The sequence below is a fragment of the Sinohyriopsis cumingii genome, chromosome 14 (genome assembly GCF_028554795.1).
Source record: "Sinohyriopsis cumingii isolate HCF-2022 chromosome 14, ASM2855479v2, whole genome shotgun sequence".
Taxonomy (NCBI): Eukaryota; Metazoa; Mollusca; class Bivalvia; order Unionida; family Unionidae; genus Sinohyriopsis; species Sinohyriopsis cumingii.
Genome location: NC_142974.1, coordinates 67437786 through 67453140, shown reverse-complemented (window position 1 = coordinate 67453140; position 15355 = coordinate 67437786).

Here is a 15355-nt window from a genome sequence, read left to right as displayed (position 1 = left end):
AGGACTTTGGATGAATAAATGCTGATGTAATTAATATTCCCAAGCTCACCGTGATCAGCAAACTTCGTCGTTTCATTCGGGTTGGATATATTCAGTTTAATAATACCCCTGTTCATTACAAATAAAACAATTTGCATGTATTTTCAGTTCTGTTTTTCTACTGATGACTAACGGCGTCGCTCGTCAAAAATACGAATACGAAAAGGTTGTGTTTGATACGAAACACCTTTAGTAATTGAAACAAAGAACATTAGGAACCAAGGACTAAACATTGAGGAAAGTTCGTGGAAACAACGAAATCAATATTAAAACAGTGACGACATGGCATTTTGTAAATGAATCTTAAAGAAGGTATATGGGTATTTCATGGCTTATAATAATGCTCATATAAAACCTATTAGAGAAAGTGTTATATTGCAAGACCTTGTTATTATAACTGTATTACGAACATACTAAGACGAAACATCGAAAACAGATATACCTAGTAGATATTTTAACAATGGGTTGTAAACTGTAAGATTTGGTTATTTTAACTGTATTACAGATATCATAAGATGTGATGATATCTTTCTCGAATGATTTGCATTGAGAGAAGCAAACATTGAAAATAAATGAACATAACTGGCACATTGGAACAATATTTTTTAGTTCTTTTTAGTAATATTATATCTGATGCATGAAAAGCCAATATAATCATTGAGCATATTAAACATAGGAATACAGTTCAATTTGGCCATCAGATCAAGAACAATACTTATATGAAAGAATATGACTGTAGTTGACGCCGGAGTTAATGTGTATACAATACTTACAATGTGTCGTGGTGGAGATAAACATATCATCCTGGTAGGGCAATATAACCATAATAATAGTTTCATTATACTGAATCAGTGTCTTGTAATTTGTTCCGTCCACCTTGCAGTATTTGACACTTTATATGTTCCTCTCGATGTAGTAAATTCTGTCACCTAAAACCGTAGCGTAATGCATCGTAATGTACACTACCAGTGATTTATTTTCTACCAGATACAACAGGTTCAGAGCCTGTGAGTAATGTAACATTAGTGCATTTTACTATGAATTTTTTCAAGCACACTACTGTTATAATACATTTAAACGTACAATGTTGTACAGTAGTATTGCGCCAATATATTCTATAAACGAAACCTTTATTGCTCTCTCTCTCATTATCTTCCTACGGCTAATTATATATAAATACCAATTATATCCATTATTACATATGAGGTACCAATTGTCCGTCATGTTAGTTGAAAACACGTAGGAATGTGTAGTTTATTTTGTATTGTTGCACATTATGTTCCCATGTGAAGTTGAAATACTTGACAAACTTAAAGGCAATTACTTTTGTAATCGATGGTGAGGTCGGTGGGATATTCGTCATTAAGGTTCAAGAGAACTGATGATTGACTGTCATCCATGTTCGCCCTGCCAAGATACCTGTTGTAACTACCTTCAGTATAAAACAACAATCTGAAACGAAACAATTGACGCTTCTTTGAGATTATACCGTTTGTAAACGCTCCGATTAATGTTGAAGCAGAGTGTAATCTTATACAATAAAACATGTTATCCTGGCTTATAATTTATACAAGCAAAACAAAAACATAATGCAAAGGACGATATTATCAGGTACTCGGTGTTATGCACTTTTGTTCTGCTATAAAATTCTCGTTTCAGCCAATATGATGTATGATTCATCTGTAAGGCACCGTTAAAGATCCACCTACCCCTTTGAAGGATAGATGACTAGACCAGTGGGATCCCTCAAGCCAGTAACCAGAGATTGTTCTTTCCCGTTTGGAGATAGAACACTTATGTAGCTCTGGTTTTCTCTGATGGTGTTGTCCACTGTGTAGTAAATGTTCCAGTTGAATAGTCCACGGCAAATCGATTGAGGGTAAGATAATTGTCGTCAGAGTGTACTGAAAAAAATGTGAAATATTCTGAAGGAGCGTCATTGTTTTCTTGCTAGATATCTAAAATGTTTTCTAAATCAAGCATTTGTTGCACCAAAATTAAATATGCATTACATTTATTATACACTGGAACACTCGTGTGTTCAAAATGTGTTATCCAAGTTCTTGAGAGGATATCCGGCTCCGGTATAATTTTTAGCGTTTGACAAACAGTCGGTGACACAGGGGAACAACATTTGTAGGAAAACCAATGAAATGTGTAACGAATTCCATTAAATTTCTTTCTTTTCAAGTGCTTTATGTTTAACGACTTGTTCTGAATGCGGCATAATTCATTAAGTTATGCCATTTATTATTTGTTTTTAGCAATATACATTTTCCTTCTGGCATAAAGGAAATTGTTGTTATAATTAACCTTAAACCATTAGAAATGAATTGTTAGTTTAATCAACATATAAATCGTTAAGTTTTATGAAGACGTTTTGCTAAAAATCCAAATATGGATTTGCTCAACTTTTTTTGTTTATTGCAGTATTTATTTTGCACGGTATGGATTTTATCCTCGGTATTTTTATTTCTAATATTTATAATAATACGTACAGACTGGACAAACTGTTTTCATTGTGCCGTTAAGGTGTATGAGAGACAATTCAGACTTTGTGCCCCATATAAGCACATCCTCAGTGGGGTTGTATGTAACTCCAGTCACAGAGTTTGCTGATGTCACGCTGATTCCCTGCACGAACTGATCCATGAGGCTGATTTGGTACACGGTACCATCCGTAGTCGACAACCAGCATGAAGTCTTCCCTGATAGGGTCTTAATAGTGAAAAATGAATTCCGTGACATAAAATGTTGTCTTAACATGCCTGAATTTCAACAAACAAACTATGTAAAGGAAACTAACACTAAGTTTTACATCCAGATAGATGATTGGTTGAAAGTTTAGTTTTAATTTAAACTTGATCCGTTCAGTTTCGTAAGCTACACTTTACTTTAAACTTTAGGTCACGTTTGTGCGACTTTGTCTTTCTAATGTTATTTGTATAAAACATTTTACGAAATTCATTGAATAAGTTGAATTTAAGTCGCAATATTCAGCGCTTGTTAACCGCTTAACTCGTTGACTGGGAAATATAATGTTCTCATTACTACGGGTATAGAGTTATGGTTATTTGGGAATGCAGGGATATGTTTTCATCGAATTTCAGAACCTTTATGTTGTTAATAATTATGTAGCTGTCAATATTGATAGATTTCTAAACCAAATTGTTTAGTGGTTTTAAACAGGTCTTTTGTTCATGAGACATTCGGAACGAAATTCACAAATAGCAAACTAAATATGAAATGTGCACTAAAATGTTACTATTAAGATCTTCCTTTAATTGTATGGCATCACCTCCCACCTGTCTTTTAATGTTTCTTAGCATCTCGTGAAGCTCTATTTTACAAACTTAATGTATGTCTCTCTGTAAATCTGTCAAATTTGCTTTTAATTGTACTTACCTGACGTACAATTTTCTCCGTTGTGTGTCAGCCTAAAGCCAAAGCGGCAGTTACATATCCTTGACTTTCCGTTTGATATACAAATGTCCTCACACTCTCCATTCAAAGTAAAGCACGGCCCTGAAATAGCATTAAACTAAGCAATTAGATAGAGGTTAACATTGAAACATGGTTTCAAACTAGTGTCCCACTGGGCTGATTGAGCACCCATATCGTTGTGCTGATGTATCCTGCCACTGTATACAGCGAAGCAGCAGAAAGCAGGTAAATATGTATCATCATTATTAAGTAGTAGAAATGAATATTGATATTGAAAATGGTCAATGTAAATCGATCATAATATTTTTTGAAGGCCTGTTACTGGAAGTTAAAATAAACTTGCGAATTTTCTGACTCCAAAGATGTATTAAAAGTTATAACCGTGTAGCATTCAGACTGTGAATCAAAATGAAGAGAAAACATGTTGATCAATCCGTAGATTATTAAAGTGCTGCTTAAATGATCTTTCAACGCATGATACAGTGATTTCATTGTGAGGTTGTTTTTTTCTGAAATCACAATAAATTCAAATGCTGGTTTGACGGAAATAAATATTTTCTGAATACTAGTTTGACAAAGAAGAAATTAAAATCTCCTGGTATAATGAAATGTACTAAAATATCATGTTTAAGTCGATGACCCAAAATGACACAAAATTAATAAATGCCGATCTACTGCACCTTGGGCATTGAAAGAGTAAATAAATGTTGGCTAATGATGTTGCGGAATTTGCAGGACGCTACTAGCTGTGTCTTTGCTTATGATGCGGTAACCAAGCAACATAAAGTTGGTACCTGATTCTCACCAGGATTAAGTGGAAGAAATGAACATTGATATATTATTGATGTAAATTGAATATTTTACTTTTCTGAAGACCCTTTGGTTAAAAATCAAAGTAGACTTGCAACCTGTATGGCTCCAATTATGAATTCAAAATAATAAAAGTGTAATCGCATTAAATGGATATATTAAATTAAGGGATGCACTGATTAAAGTAATATGAAGCAACAAAATTATTGTATTTTGCCTGTTTCATTTTGACGAACGTTTTCATCAAAAATCTTTATAGCTGAAATATTTCCTGTGCCAGGGAATGCACCAGATGTCGTATCTGTCCCAGTGTCTATAAGACATAATCAATGTTTCGCTGGCATCTCTGGCTGTCACCAGCAAGTGTCCCTAAAATATGACGAGATGAGAAGTAGCACAATAACTTCTCAATAAAAGAGAATACAGAGAAACATGCTTAAAGGCGGTTAAGACAGACAAACATCAGTCAAGAGCATTGCGACTAATTACATTTTGCAAAATCAAATTAAAGAATGGACAGAAATAAACATTATTTTCTAGAAATATATATATTTTTTTCTGATGAAGAGAAGCCATATGCGAGAAACGCCTAACGCTTTAATTTATCTAAAATATTCGAGAATATATTTGCATAGCTTATAACAACAACAATAATAATAATAATAATAATAATAATAATGATAATAATAATAATAATAATAATAATAATAATAATATTAATAATAATAATTGTATGATAATTATTAGTATTACTATTATGATTATTATTATTATTATTGGTATTATTATTATCATCATTCATAATACACATGCTAAAAATGATTAAATAATTACCTTGTATATTTCAAGCTTTTCAAGGCTTTTATCTGTTGACAAGAAATGTTCGAGGTTGGAGCCATCAAGTTTGCAGGAGACTACAGAGTTAAGGACTTTATTATACGTGTCCAGGAAATAGATTCTACAATAAAAATCAAAATGATCACATAAAGTTTAAACAATAATTCAAACGTTTTCCAATGTTATCTTATCCTTTTCATATGTGCACACAGGTATTTATTAATGAACCAAGAATGAATGACAAACAAGCAATGAACAACTTCATTCTGTACTTTACATTATTTTGATTCAACAGGAGTGTCCACCTCCTCAGATATACAGATTTAGTTTATAATTGGCAACATTCCAGTAGAGTGGATTAAGAGGTACAATGATTATAAAATGCCTTAATACTGTGTTAGGTCACTCTAACCAGCAAACTCGAACCTATCTACATTTATATTATGTCATTACAACTTTAATAGTGCAAGATCACTAGCTAATGATCCAAGTCTTTATATATATATATATATATATATATATATATATATATATATATATATATATATATATATATATATATATATATATATATATATATATCTGGTGTAAAACATGAACTGCTAACACACTGAAACGTCCTTGATGTTTTGTCGTGGAACATGCAAAAAGGTCACATTACACCGCATGGATATGCAAACTGAATAGGGATTTCAGAGTGGCAAAAGAGGTGAAATATGTATGATTCTGCATTGATGTACATAATTGTATGATGGTTTGCTGTGAAATGCAAGGTGCTGTCAACATGATACAACATAGATATGCAGACGCAAGACACGTTTTGGAGTAGAAAAGAGGGGACGTTAACATGAGTTCCCATGGATACAGGGAAGCAAGTAATGTTTTTGTTTGGTAGGAATGAGAAACTAAATCCACATGATGTATTGTTGTTCCACGGATATAATACATGATTGTGAGTGAAATTAAAGGGGAACTTAATGTGATACATCATACATACACAGCAGGAAAAAGAGATTTGGAAAACTGTACTATACTATATGGATACAAATACGCAAATCACGCTTTAGTGTGGAATTCGAGGTTAAGTCAACATGGTATATTAATCACACACAGAATCAAGTCAAGATAGGAGGTGAAAAAATATCTTCTTGAAGTTTTTCAAATAGATCTTAACTGTGCCCAAAAATGCACCAAGCCCTCATGATTAAATGCTCCGATCGAAGTTTGTGCAGTTACAGTCCAGCTGTTGCTATATTCATCGTACCTAACAATTTTTCCATTAGAGATTATTTTACATTTAAATTTCATAGGATACGCTGCATTTCTTTCTAACACTTGCATAATGTTCGACTTTGTCAGATAAATTTAATTTGATATTGCATTTTATGTGACCTGAAATTAACAACATCGAAAGCATTAAATGTATTGTCAGTTAGTCTTGTTCCTTCATCGTGATTTGCCTTAATGCATAGGGTTAACTACAGTCAAATTGACATTATATCGAAGAATTGACCTGGTGTATTTTAATCCCATTGTTTTGTGGATAAATTACACAAGCACTATATTTTACATCTGTAATAATGAATTGTACCTTTGGTATGCATTGCGCGTATTGACCGAATTTTCCGAATGAATTGTGCCCAATCCACTGAAGGATAGGCTAAAGGTTCATCGACATGCTTTATGACTGTAAAATTTTTTCTTTAGTTTTCTTGTAACGAAAACATATAACTATTATTTGGACAGAAGGTCTCAAATATTATCCACATATACCCAAGCTTGCTCCGAATGTGTAGTTATTTATACTGAGACAAACAATATGCTGTCTACTGAGTAGTCCAATTTTGGTCAGAAAAACTTCGTGTACTACGACACAGTCAATTGTTCAATGGCTGAAACAAACAACTGGAATGCATAGTATTACAAAGTTTATAAAACCCAGTATGCACAGCGTGCCACCTGTTCTCCTCAGTTTGTTTTCAAAGCATGTTGCATGCTATCTTAAGAGAAAATAGTCATGTTCTACGATAGATTCCGCTTATTATATTTCTCGTTTCAATCGACGTTTGTTTGCCGGACATTGGAATGTTTTTATCAGCCCAATAAGTTTAATAATCTTTAGTAAATTAAAGTATCCATTTGGCCTGGTGTTGAATAATTTAACGATGAAAATTCGCGAATATTAATGAGCCAACTGGATATTACTTAACAAATATAAGATAGACAGTATTGCAATTTCTCCCTTATCAATATTGGATGGTGGACATATCTACAAACTAAATAACTTCATCGAATGTCTGCTGTACGCATGGATAATAGCAGGGTTTTGAGCTGCATAGCAAACCGAGTTAATACGGTCTTTGTATCCCTCGACATATGCTTGTAATTAACTGTTGTTATTAATTTCCCTGACAGCTCGAATAACCTTGGACCAATTTCAGGCTTAGCCTGAATGTGCATGTACATAGGTAGCATCCTGTTATTTAAAGTTGTTTATCGTTAGAGTCTCTATCATGATTTTCATTTCATCAGATTTAAAAACATAGCCTTCTTTGTTTATTATTAAAATGATAAAAATGCCTAATGCGGCTAAACCAACTTATTTTATTTGAAAGGTTGTATTTTTAATACAATTATGTTGGCATCATGTTATGTTTTACACAGTTATTGTTGTTTCTTACACGTTCAGATTTTGTAAAATATTTTTCAGTGGCCCATGGTGTCCAAAAGGTTGGACAACACTGTACTACGTGATAGAGACACCATAGTATGCTATGAAAGATGTGTGATCAGTTGCAGACTGTTAATAATGCACCAGACAAAAACATAATATCACCGAAGGAAATTGTTAGCAAAATTAAATAAGATTTAAATGACATCACTGTTGTTAATATAAACTTATTGACAAGGCCATTATGAAACAATTACATGTTTACTAGGTTCAATGTTAGAAAGAGGCATAACGCAGGTGCATAATACACTTGAATGTCACATAACCATTCAATAAACACATGGTGATTTACTTTGCGACGTGTATGCACATACACGATAATGCCTCATCAAAGAGAGGACAGCATGTGTTACATATGATTTTCAGCGTCACCAACAAAACGAATTTCTTGAAACATTGTAAATTTTATTCCTAAAGAGAACATAAGAAATGAAAATTTTATAAACAATTCGAAAATATCTCTTTACTAAACCATATGACCAATATAGAGGTAATCTTGAAGCATATGGTATAAGCCGTTGACTGGTCTTTTTATTAACATTATTTTCCGCCAACAAGTGCGACATATGGAACGGGTACTATTAGCTTCAGTCAATAAGAAGTCAGAGTTCCAGCAAACAAGACATGAATATACAGCATCATTCTTTGAAATGTCTTCACATTCCTACGTGAGATGTAGAAATCTACAAATATGAAAGTATGCCAGTGAGCAATAAAGACATATCTATTTGTTACAGTACAATCTGCTACTTAAACGATATTGATGAACAAAACAGAGCCGAGCACGTAATTTGTGTTGCATTTGTAAACGTAAAGCAATTATATTAGAAACAATCGAAGACTTCAATTTTCCTTAGGTGACAAAATATGGTTTCAGCGAGTTACCGAAGGGCGTATATATTTTAACGTTTAATTTCACAGCCAAGTGCGGCTATAACAAGCTTTGGTATCCTTGGAATGATCGCTTTTCATATATCTGTAACATAGAGCCACATTGAATATATATATATATATATATATATATATATATATATATATATATATATATATATATATATATATATATATATATATATATATATATATATATATATATATCAGACAAAAGAACGTTGTCAACAGTTCATTAAAATTATCATCAACCACTCTTCCTTTTATGCACGAAAATTACACCATCAGCTGATTAAGCTGGCATTGAAAGAGACAGGCCTCAATGAAAATTGTAGGTGGTCGTATAAAAACGGCATCTTTTTTATTTACCTCTTTTTATACGGGTCATTGCTAAGTGATTTTGGGTCCACCAATTTTTCAGAGTCCAGGACAATCTGATGGTTACTGCCATCTATATTGGATGACTCTATTTTACTCCCTTTCCTGTCTGATATCCAATACACCAGGCTGTGAGGTTCAACAAATAATGAACTTTTTCGTATCGAATTTCTTTATCAATAATTCGTTTAAATTTCTTTAACAAACAGATAAAATTCGTAGGAATATAAATTCAGGAAATGACGTCTTTGAACAATCGGAAATAATTATAAACACAAAGCGTAAAATGAGAAAAAACGTATGTCTCAACATTTGTAGATATATGTGTCTTTAAGAGATATTATGAGTGACAGGCATACATTTTACCAACTATCTATGTTCACCTCAAAAATTTCCTACATATACTTGTACAGTCGTTCGTCTTTTTGGGACATAACTTGATATTATGTCCAATCCGTTTCAATGATTTATGTACCTAGTATTATATATATATATATATATATATATATATATATATATATATATATATATATATATATATATATATATATATATATATATATATCGTTAACATCAAAATGTCTAAATACGTACCGCTCATGGGGCAGGATAATGACATCACAAGGTTTTTCAAGACCTTGTAGGAACATTTCTTCGATCTCAGTTTCTCTTGAGCGTCTCCAAATGGAGCCTGTGTTCTCCTCTATCCAGTACACGTTTCTGCCGTATCCATCCCAAGCCAGCCCTTAAACACAAAAGAATGTATGCGCGGGTGTTATTACTGCTGTTGTAATGTCATAGAGACCCCTTCTCCAGCGAGTATGTTAGTCTTCGTCTTAAATAATCAATCTGTCATATACGAGTTTAGAACTATGTGCAACTATCTGTCTCCCACCCCTCCTTCTCTCTTTGTCTCTCTCTCTCTTTGTCTCTCACTCTGTATCTCTCTCTGTCACTGTCTCTCTCTCTCTTTCTCTCTATCTCTCTCTCTCTCTCTCTCTGACCAACCAACATTAACCTGTCCCGTTTTGACGATTCCTAATATCAAGAGCTATATTCAAACTTCAGCATCAGTGAAGATAAAACCTTCATAAATGTTAACTTGTTTTGCTTTCTGACGCTCTTCAAACCTAAACAAGGGACCCGCAAACGATGACTATAAGCCACATACTTAGCTCATTCAAGATCGAGGTGACGTAGGTAGTAGACTATATGCATCTTTACCGTAACAAAGGCAACATTAGTTTATTACTTTTGAGAAACCGTCATGATGTACCATATTTTATTCGTCAGATGACTGTGGTCTTCACCGTTGTTAATACGTAGTCAATAGCATTAGCACAAAAATACATTGCATTGGCCTGCAGCTTGGGTTGGATAATATTTAATTCATGACAGCCAAATGTCCGCATATGAGAATGTCATACATGCTTGTATTATCTATATAATAACAATTTATATATTTTGTATTTTCAAGCTTTTCTGCATCGAATTGTCCCTCCCGGTCCATATAAAATGTGTCTTACATCTCCGTATCTGATTGTAGGATTAATTATGTCGGTAGTAGAACGAACGTATTTGCACATGTATCATTACCATCTGACTAAATAATTACAGATGAATATTTCTGGCATATAGGATGCTTATCGATTACACTAATCACAGTCCCTGCTATCAGACCCTCTGGAAGATCCACGAAAAGAACAAAACTCGATAATATTTGAGTTGTGTCAATGCATCAACATGTGATAGCTGTTTATTGTATCCATGGCTTGACACTCTTAACTCCTTTGACAAAATAATTGTATTATGCTTTCCCATGGTCTTGTCAAGATAATATACCTCGCTTTGCTACGACACACGTGAGTGACAATTGCTGATGTTGCTTATATGTAGCCAACAGGATATGTGGCAAAAGTGAGTTTATGAAAATTCTTCTTGCTGCACGGAAATAATATCGTGACCTTCTCCGAATATCTGAACAAACCGATAACAAACGTATTGTTGATCTCGTACAGAAACCATCGACAAAGGTTGATGCAAAATTGTAAAGTTGCTGCAACAGAATTACCTTGGTATTTTCGACCTCAATGACCTTTCCTTTTGATCTCAGATAGATAGATAGATAGATAGATAGATAGATAGATAGATAGATTATTAGTCTCTTATAGGATCAACGACCTTCAGGTGCTTGCAGTATGTATTTTGATTTACGTAGTCTTTGCAATGCAAATCATGCAATGTCGGATCCCAGTGACCGTAGAAATCATTTATATTAAAAGCTCAATCAAACGAGTTATTGCTGTCCTGCAGAGGAACTTACATCCATCGCTTGGAAATAAATTCTTAGTAAAACTCCTATTTCATTTTAACATCGTTTCAAATTATCACATTGAGCTTGACAAGTGAACTTCAGATCCTTTGATCAATCCACACCCGTTACAAACGGGGATGTAATTATATTTCCAGTGAGTGAAAAGATTTGTCTTTCTCCAATCGCATTGTTCCATAATGTGAAACAGTTAAATATATGATAGGGTTTCTTTGTCGCAATTCAACTAAGTTTGACGAACGTATGTGAATTATGAATCAATATTTTGCATGAAAGCCTAACTGCTATAGGTCGCACAGAAGGATGGAGAGTCATCAGTGGATAAGTATGAGATTCTAAGCTACAAATCAGATCCAGCATTTAACTTTTATCTAACATTTCGTGTCGACATGTTATAATTTTACTCTCTGTTGAGTATAAAATAGACAAATATCATCTTCAATATAATGTAATTAATAAATGTAAAATGTCAACGTAATGAATTATAAACTTTGGAACGTTAGAACTTATAAACGTGTAATATATCCAGACATTCGTTTGATTTTTTGTTTTCAAATTCTTATTCGCTATAACTCTGTTTGAAAGATACTAATCAATTGTGGACAATACTTTTCCCGCCTAAACATTTTTCAAATCACAATTCACCAAAAATTTATACATTTAGGTGTTAACACGTTTTTGTAAGCAAGTGTTCAAAACACCAGACACTAAAATGACAGAACGACCCACAATTGTTATACGGCTAGATTTTGGGCAGTTATCTTTACAGTTTAATTCAGTTATAAGTATAGGTAGGGTACTGTTTCTGTTTCTGTTTCAGGGTTTGCTTAAGGTGTGCATAAGACTCTAGAACTTCTCACAGTTATTACTGATTTACTACTACGCATGATCTTTAACATTACCTTTCACGGAAGACATTGTAAGAGATACAATGTAAATCATAATATTTTTAAATTGTATCAATTGTTATGATATTCATTAATTTATGTCTAAAAGCTGTTATACTTATCAATGTAATGGAAAACAAGGAAGCAAAGCAGACGAAGGTTATTAAAATGTAATATCTTTACCATCAGAATTGTTTTGTTCCTGATTAGAACAATACAAATGTAGTTACAAAGGTAAAACTTTATCATTAGTTTTAATATAAGGTGAGAACTAAGCAATAATTCCAGAGTGAATCGTATTTCCATCTTCAGCTCAGACACAAACACCAAGCTTGTAAAATCCTCAGGAAAATATATACCAGTAGTATTACGCAATATATAATCCAATGGCTATAATATGAAAAGCACCTGAGACTATTTCCGTGCTAACATCCACCCAGTTCAAATTTTCTCTTACTTCTTTTATTGCGCCTTAACACATTGCTAGAGTTCAGTCCCTCTCACCAGATCATTCCCCTTTTTCCGTCATTTTAATATAGCCAAATGACAATTTAAAATAACCATCCACATGTTAAAAAGAAAGGGAGATATCAAAATAATATGTTCCACCTGTTCAAATTATATTTTGGCCTCGCACAGTTAACATTTTTCTTTAAATGCAACTTTCGTATATATTCGTGTCATTCTAGTTGTGCTTGTACAGTTAAAGAGATCGCGGAAATCCACTATAAATGTAACCGAATACGAAAGTTTGTGAACACATTATGAATTTTTCCGTGTGTATAAGGGACTGTTTTAATCATAGTGTTATGAGTTTTTACGCTGACTGTTTAAAAGTTGTCATAGTGACAAATATACAGCAATTCCACTTCTTTTTAGCAGCATTGACACAATGCAGTACTATGTTAGAATTGGACAAATTAACGTTTATGTTTAGAGGGCACATTTGTATACGATTCGCTCTGACCAAACATTGTTCATCCAAACTTCAATACAAATATACCATATCTCATTATACCAATACTGTTGCTTTCATGTCAAAATCATTAAATATTATTATCTCTATATTAAAACCTTTTGTGTTCGCTTCGCCATTGTTACTTCCCAGAGCCTCAGTGCTAAGTAGACGCATGTAAACATTATCTTTGTAATCAAAAATGCTCCGTGGTCCATCATTTCCACGTTTGTTGGGCATTTCGATTTTAATTACAAATGCACTCGAATTCTTAATAATAATAATAATAATAATACCAATAATAATAATGATAATGATAATAAGTATATTAATAACCTTTATTTAACGAGCATAATGCCTTTGCTCATGCAAAATCAGTGTCACATGTTCCTCAGTTTTGTAATTAGTATAGTTACCAAGGCATCTATGTGAACTCTGTTGTTTAGATTCGTTTTTGATGAGGCAAAGCTTACGTTATGGACGTTGTGAACAATTAGATATAGAAACTTGATATAGGAACTAAGAATTGTAAATAATAAAACGTAGGAAACCTTTCTTCTCTATCTCTGACTTATATGCATAGATATAACATTTTCTGAACAAACATATGCTTTCTCTACTAATCCGCAGTTTAGGAGACGCGTCATGTAATAAAGTCAATACGTCCCTGACGGTATGAACACATTGAAAATCTAATAACCTGACAATATACGGACTTACCCATCCATCGGGTCAAGAGCCAATGCACGAGGTCCCTCTAGATTCTCATGAATAAGAACACTATGCATGGATGTGTCATTGCCTTGAAGGGATTTAACCAATATCCACTTGTATTGTGGGTCTGTCCAATACATATTATGGCTGATCCAGTCCACCGCCAAATTGACATAACCACTCGAAAGTCCTCTATGAAAAATCGTCAATGCATTGTCTACATATAAATCTAAAGAGAAGTTGGTATCCATGTATATGGCATGTGTGTAGTAATCGTGCATGTATGCGTGTTGTAATGTGTAGTCTCCAGTTACGCTTACAAACAGTGCGTTTTTTGGAAAGCTATATGACCGGTTGTATTCCTGGCTGGGCGTTCCCTCCGGAGTAATAGTTAGTGTATATATATGTTTAGTAGACGTAATTATCAAACCCGGCTCTTTCTCTGAAAAAGAATATATTCAATGTACACAAAAGATGCACATTTTTGGCAGGCGGTCATAAAGTATCACTTTTACATTAACTGTGATTTCACAGTACCCTTAACTATAACGATTATTTATAATCCAGCAAATACCGAAACATTAAAAGATTACAATGGCGCAATGGAAAGATGATTGTACAAGCCGAAAAACAACTGTACATAATACAGCAACGTAGGAATGGCCTACCTATCAGAGACAGACATAGCACGCACAATAAAACTGAAAAACAATTATTACGTTCCAGGTTTGTCCAATGAAGCACGAATTATTCGAAATTTGGACAGCTGTTGGTGATTATAACGTCTTTATGTGACAGAGAAGAAAGTGGAAACAGTCCTTGCGATATTCTCTCAAATTCAACTCATTTACGATCTTGAATTAAAACGTGATATTTCAAAAGTTAGTGCAACGCACAAAAAACGATTATAATACATTGCTCACTCCTCTTTTTCCTTTTTTAAATTATAATAACCTTCATAGACGTCAAAGATAGAGGACAAAACTGTTCACGTGGATTTGTTTTCCTTATTGTATTTACTTTTGATAAACTAACCCGTTGTTCCCGGAAACGATAATATTAGTTTCATGCTAGTTTATAAAGTGTTTTTAATAACCATAGAGGATTTGCTCTAATAAACCCAATCTCTAGGATTTAGAGCATATGGAACGATTGTTATTTGAACTATAAAGTATAAGTTTATGTTTCCAACTTTTTTTCAAAAACAATCTGTTGCAATGCAGCGGAGATATGAAGATGTACAATATATCAAACTCAGAATGCACATATATTATAACTCTGGAGTAGTTCAGATATATATGGGAAAACAGAGATCATATTTCGCTTTATCACCATCC